Source organism: Adiantum capillus-veneris, chromosome 24 (genome assembly GCF_014529385.1).
Source record: "Adiantum capillus-veneris isolate H3 chromosome 24, ASM1452938v2, whole genome shotgun sequence".
NCBI classification, from domain to species: domain Eukaryota; kingdom Viridiplantae; phylum Streptophyta; class Polypodiopsida; order Polypodiales; family Pteridaceae; genus Adiantum; species Adiantum capillus-veneris.
Window position 1 is genome coordinate 27316606 of NC_140954.1, and position 7431 is coordinate 27324036.

Sequence of the window (7431 nt, forward strand, 5' to 3'; positions counted from 1 at the left end):
AGATCGTGGCGGACCTTCTACGATCTTCATCTTCTCCATCACTATTTTAAGAATATGACAGGACGAGAGACCTGCACTCTCCCAGGATGCAGCCATCCCCCTTTCTCCTCTCCCGGATATGCCAAATCTCACTTGACCTGCGACAATCTGAAAATACTCGATCGCAACGCAGTTGGGCTTTGCGCCCTACCTTCCTGCTACAATCCCCCCCACCCTAGCCATTCATGGTGCTCCCGGTCTCACTACCTTGTGTGGCTCTCCGAATCCATCCATATCAAATCCGCAAGCTGCCTGGTTGCACCCACCAACAAGCAACAGAATGCCGGACCTTTTGCGATCTTCATCTTCTCCATCACTATTTTAAGAATATGACAGGACGAGAGATCTGCACTCTCCCAGGATGCAGCCATCCCCCTTTCTCCTCTCCCGGATGTGCCAAATCTCACTTGACCTGCGGCAATCTGCATCATCAGCTTCTTATGGCCGGACGCTTTCGTCCGTCTCTGCCTCACCCTCATCAGAAAATACTCGATCGCAACGCAGCTAGGCTTTGCGCCTGCTGCAATCCCCCCACCCTGGCCATTCATGGTGCTCCCGGTCCTTCTACCTTGTGTGGCTCTCCGACTTTACCTCGCACCTCCATCCAGATCAAATCTGCAAGCTGTCTGGTTGCACCCACCATGTCTTTGTTGATGATAACTCCAGGCCTTTGCAATACTGTGGATGGCGCCACTGCCAAGAGCATGTCTGTTGGGGTATAAAGCCCGATGTGGTCGCCCAGGTAAGTGGGCGGGCCGCCAGGTATGTACACATATTCTTTTGTAAAAACCTAATAAGAACTCACTATGCTCTACACATTACAGTAGAGCGAGTTCACCATATCGTCGTGCTCTTCTTCTCGCACTCTCACTCGCGTCGCACTTCCGCTCATACTCCTTCAACTGGTATCAGAGCTCAGATCGAGGCTCAGGGCAACACTGCAGGAGGCTAGAGTCACCAGCTCAGATTGGAGTGAAATTCAACAAGCAAAGACACGGCCCCAAATCTTGTGGGAGGGTCCGTAGGGCTTGGTGTGCTCAAAATTTCATTCTGAGGTCATCTCGGTCACCGTTCGGCTTCGACAAAGTTCTGCGCAGGTCATTTTCGACTACGTGGTCTTAGCGGGTGCAGATCCGACTCTGCAAATTTGGGGTTTTCGGCCTACGACTGCAGGTGCTCAGGATATCGACACTCCTAGAGTGTTGATTTGTGGCTGTCTACACATCGAAGGACGGCTCACAGTTCTTGGAGGCGTGTCACATACGACACGGGCGCATCTACACACAGACTGTAGGCGACATCCACTAGTTCATCAGGTAGCTTGTGTTTGCTGCTTGATATTCCAGATTTCATCCTGACATTGCAGGTACTTCCACATGGGATGTATTGTCAGAGATGATGTATGTCTGTTGAGGGTTTGCTGGCTGTGAGTCACGCAGCAAACAACCGCCGCAGCGGTTACAGCATACAGTGGGAAATTTGTGGATGTATGACTTTGTGGGAAGTCTATGTACTGTCAGATTTACTGCAGCCTTTGTTGAGGGTCGAGTGAGGTTTTATTGAGCTGGGGGATTCTCGAATGTTGAGATCCTTTCGGTGATACAGGTCTTGGAGCGATCCCTCGAGCACCCTTAGATAGGCAGCTAGGATGTATTGACTGTGAGTTAGACAGTTGGGATTGCATCTTTGCTTTATTGCCGTTGAGGCATTGTCGCAGTCTATGCTTATAGGACAGGGAGAGACAATACAGGTGCAGGACAGGTTTACCCGCAGCTTACAGTGTCAGAGAGAAAGTGTTTTTTGAGCTGTTTTTAGTACACCAGAGCCATTTTACAACGGAGACTCTGCCAAAATTTCTGCAGAATCTGAAGCTTTCTTGGTTCATTTGATAGGTTGATATTGGTTCAGAGGTCAGTTTATAGGGGAAACTCTGCCGAATTTTTCCCAGAAAAGTAAACTACTGTGAAGCGTAGCTATGGCTGGATCACAGGACACTGCTCTTTACAATATCAAGAAGCTGGATGGAACCAATTTCCCATTGTGGAAGAAGCAGATTTGGCACGTGTTGGTACAAAAGAAGCAGATAAAACCTATAAAGCTCAAGGGGATAAAACCAAAAGATATGGACGAAGATGAATGGAGCGAAATGGATGAATTGGCACTTTCTACCATTATGCTGACTTTGGCAGAAAGCGTTTACTTCAATGTAGCAGACGAGATGTCGGCTTATCAAGCATGGTTAAAGCTGAGTGATCTTTATGAGAAGCAGAGTGCAGCTTCACAGGTATACTGGCTTAAGAAGCTTGTTGACTTGAAGATGAAAGAAGGGACACCTATGTCCAATCATCTGAATGAATTCAACACAATCTATAGTCAGTTGTCAGCTCAAGGTGTCAAGTTTGATGAACCTGTTAGAGCTATGTTCCTGTTGATCACATTGCCGGAAAGTTGGGACACTTTTCACACAGCTTTGAGTAATTCTGCACCTCCAGATGGTTTGAACATAGCAGGTGTAGAAGGAAGTCTGCTTACTGAAGAAACCAATAGAAAGACAATGGACAAAGGCAAAGGAACAGCCTTAGTTGTCAGGGGAAGGACCAAAGAAAAGTACAAAGGTGGAAAGAGGAATCAGTCTCGTAGCAAGTCCCGCGGTGCTAAAGGCAAGAGTGACATAGAATGCTACCATTGTGGCAAGAAGGGTCACATGAAAAGAGACTGCAGAGAATGGAAAGCAGAAAAAGGCAAAGAGAAAGCTGAAGACCATGGTGAGAAGAACAAGTCCTCAGTGAAGATTCAAGAAATAAATGTGACAAACACTGTTGCAGAGGATGACAGTCTAGTGTCAGGAGACATCTACTTCTTGAAGAATACAATGGACTCAGCTATTCTTACAACATCTGATGGAAATGCACTGAGTGGCTGGATTATAGACTCAGGGGCATCACTTCATGTGTCTCCAAACAAGGAGTGGTTTACCTCTTATGTGACCACTAAAGATCATGTTCGGCTAGGCAATGGCACACATGTGAGATCTTAGGTGTTGGAGATGTACAATTGAAGTTTCAGAATGGCTCTTCTTTCACGCTGAAGAATGTGAGACATGTTCCCGCAATTACAAAGAGCTTGATCAGCACAGGTTTACTTGATGATGCTGGCTACGTCACCACTTTTGGACAGAACATGTGGAAGATATCCAAGGGTTCTATGACAGTAGCACATGGAGTAAAGTCTGGAGGACTTTACATGATTTATGTATCAAATGTCTCTAAAAATGTAATCAATGTAACCGAGCAGCCGAACGTTTCTTTGTGGCATAGCCGGTTAGGACATATGTCCAAGAAGGGAATGGAAATCTTGTCTCGTTCTGATTATTTGCCTGGCTTTTCATTTAATGATTTTGAATTTTGTGAACATTGTCTGTATGGTAAGCAAACACAGCAGCCACATAAGCATAGAAGCAGTAGAAGAGATACACAGTTGGCACCTGTTCATAGTGATTTGTGTGGACCTATGCCTAACCTATCTCTAGGGGGAGCTTCTTACTTTATGACATTTATAGATGATTACTCGAGGGAAGTATGGGTTTACTTTCTCAAGCACAAGGATGAAGCGTTTAGTGTTTTCAAAACGTTTGTGACACTTGTGGAGAATCAGAGTGGCAAGAAGCTTAAATGCTTACGCATTGACAATGGTGAAGAGTATGTTTCAAAGGCCTTTCAGGACTTTTGTGAGTCAAAAGGTATAAAACGTGAACTTACTACTCCTTGCAATCCTCCTCAAAATGGTGTTGCTGAGAGGATGAATAGGACCATACAAGAGAAGGTCAGAAGTATGTTGTCTAATGCACAACTGCCAAATGGGTTTTGGGCTGAAGCTGTATCAACAGCTCTTCATCTTGTAAATAGATCTCCTAGCAAGGTTTTGCAGAAGGATTCAGTGCCAGAGATGGTATGGTCAGGCAAAATGCCCTCATACAAGCATCTCAGAGTCTTTGGCTGTGAGGCATATACTCACGTTCCAAAGGAATTTAGGAACAAACTTGAGCCAAAGAGTAGAAAGTGCATCTTTCTAGGCTATGGTAATTCTGGTGAGATGGGGTACAGACTTTGGGATCCCGAATCCAGAAAGGTTGTCCGCAGCAATGATGTTCACTTTAATGAATCCAAATATCATTCTAAACCAGAGAGGATTGAGGAGATTAGAAGAGTTGTCTTCCAAGAAGATGGACCTGCACGTGCAAGACAAAATGTCAAGGATCAAGAGGAGCAAGGACAGGATAGAGTGGAACCACAGGTTGTGGCTGAGCCTGAGCACCTATTGTGCGTAGATCTGGACGTGTCACGCGACCTCTTGATAGGTTTGTTCCATCTATGAATTATGTCATGTTGACTGATTGCAATGAGCCTTCATGTTACAAGGAAGCAGTGCAAATGAAGGACTACGGGAATTGGCAATTGGCCATGCAGTCAGAGATGACAGCTCTGCATAAAAACAAGACATGGAAGCTAGTTAAATTACCACAGGGCAAAAAGGCTCTACCTTGTAAATGGGTTTACAGGTATAAGATCACCGCTCATGATAGTCAGCCAAAGTACAAAGCAAGGCTTGTTGCCAAGGGCTTTAAGCAAGAACAAGGCATTGACTTTGATGAAGTCTTCTCTCCGGTGGTCAAGATGACTACATTGAGATGCTTTCTTGCATTGGTTGCCATATTAGATTTGGTGTTGCACCAAATGGATGTCAAGACAACGTTCTTGCATGGTGATTTAGATGTGGAAATTTACATGCAGCAGCCAGAAGGGTTTGTTGAGAAAGGCAAGGAAGATTGGGTATGCCAGTTGTTAAAGAGTCTTTATGGCTTAAAACAATCACCGAGGACATGCTACCATAAATTCCACAAGTTTATGCTTTCTCAAGGCTACAAACGTAGTGAGTTCGATCACTGTCTATATACAAAGAAGGCTAAGGATGGCAGTTGGCTGATCCTTATTTTGTATGTGGATGACATGTTGATTGCTGGCAAGCACTTGGAAGAAATTTCAGCTTTGATGTCAAAGATGGCAAAATCGTTTGACATGAAAGACATGGGTGAGGCAAGTCATATACTTGGTATGCGCATTGAGAGAGACAGATCAAAGAAGTTGATTTGGTTATCTCAAACAGAGTATATTGACAAGGTTTTGCAACGTTTCAATATGGAGAAGGGAAAGGCACTGAGTGTTCCACTGCCACCATATGTGTGAAACTTAGCAAACAAGATTGTCCTGTGTCTGAGGAAGAACAGGTTGAAATGGATAAGATTCCATATGCGTCTGCAGTGGGTAGTTTGATGTATGCAATGATTGCTACTCGCCCAGACATTGCATTTGCAGTGGGAGTAGTAAGTCGATACATGTCAAACCCAGGCAAGAAACATTGGGAGGCAGCGAAAGGAATATTGAGATACCTGAAAGCTACAAAGAGTATGCGTATATGCTATGGGAGTCAAGAGCTAAGTGTAAAGGGTTTTATAGACTCAGATTATGCAGGTGACTTAGACAACCGAAGGTCTACGTCAGGGTATGTCTCTACATTGGCTGGTGGAGCAGTATCATGGCGTTCTAGATTACAAGATTGTGTTACTCGGTCTACTACAAAGGCTGAATATGTTGCAGCATCAGAGGCATGCAAAGAATCAATTTGGCTTAATCGACTAGTAATAGATTTGGGAATCAAAGAAGAGATGCCTGTGTTATATTGTGATAGTCAAAGTGCTATACAATTGGCTCGCAATCCAGTTTATCACTCAAAGACAAAGCATGTGGATGTGAAGTATCATTTCATCAGGGAAATGCTCGAGGATAAGCAACTTCAGCTTGTCAAATTTCACACCACAGAAATACCTGCTGATCTACTTACAAAAGGACTTCCCTCAGAGAGCTTTGCGCATTTTCGCAAGCAGTTAGGTGTAGGGTAGTACATCACTTCTCTACATCTCTTGTATATTAGCTTGTATAGTAGCTTCTCTCACACTTAAATTACCACATTGGACTTTAAGTGGGAGGTTGTTGGGGTATAAAGCCCAACGTGGTCGCCCAGGTAAGTGGGCGGGCCGCCAGGTATGTACACATATTCTTTTGTAAAAACCTAATAAGAACTCACTATGCTCTACACATTACAGTAGAGCGAGTTCACCATATCGTGGTGCTCTTCTTCTCGCACTCTCTCTCGCGTCGCACTTCTGCTCGTACTCCTTCAATGTCATGCTTGTTTCTCTGGAACGCCAACGCCAGCAACCACCTCAGCAGGACAGTCCGCCATCCCCGCCGTCTTCTGCTGAGGTATATTCTAGTGAAGCATTGCAATCTGGATGTATAAGTCATCACCAAGTACGAATCATATGGATGTGTGGTCCAAAACCGTAGTCTGTCGACACGTGAAGATCACTCTAGTATTATCATGTAGTTCTCTAATGTTTCAAGGTACGACAATGCAGAGAAAATGTGGTCATGTGCCCTCCTTGGAATCACTTGTGCCTACTCTATGGGATTATGCATTCAAAACAATGTCACTGAGAAACATTCAAGTGGATGAGGACTTCTTTCTCAAGCATCAATGGGATGTATGTACAGGTAGAGAAAAGCACATTTTCTTATTTTTTAAGTGGACTTGGAAGTTTTCTAGCTTCAGTAAATGTGGGTTCGTCTTTCTCTCATCATATGATGTAGCAAATGATCACACATATTTGTTGGTAGTATGTTGCAAGTACACGAGTAAAGGGAAAAGAGTGATGCTTACCAAGGATGACTATCATTGGAAGCAACAAGGGCCACCGGTGGTGAAAAAGAACAGTGACTATACCTTAAATTATTTCACGTACAAAGCTAAGCATCATGATATTTTATGGAAGAATGCACCGTAGACAATGTCAAAGGTTACGCGCTCGTAAAACTTCACAAGAGAACAAACCGTCACCCATGATAAACAAGTCAAAGGAAAACCTGTCCACTGATGGCGAACAATCTGTTGCTGAGGTCACAATAGCACAAACTCTTCTTGAAGGGTATCCTCCCTGGGATGTCGTCTCTTGCAGCGGGTTAAGTGCAGGAGATGCCCAACATCGTTGATGCAAAGAAGTCCATTGGCGATAGACATTCAATCGCGTGGTGAGTAAACATTATCGTTTTCTGATTTTTGACACTGAGAATGCAGTTAATCAACACATTGAAAATTGCACGCTGCCGTGGGAATGGCACGTTCCCTCGTATTATAATAATTGGGGAGGGCTATGCAAACTCCCCCATGCAAGGAGACTTGCATGTTTTCTTTTTTTTAAAAACATAAAAATGAAACAACATAGAATTAATAACATTGACATCTTGTATGATCATGAACATTGAGCTTGACAAAACT

The 7431-nt window shown here is 44.1% G+C and overlaps 1 pseudogene; it reads left to right on the forward strand.

Annotated features, from left to right (window-relative positions):
• Nucleotides 1-319: 319 nt before the first annotated feature.
• LOC147426124 (uncharacterized) lies at nucleotides 320-7145 on the forward strand (annotated as a pseudogene).
• Nucleotides 7146-7431: the final 286 nt, after the last annotated feature.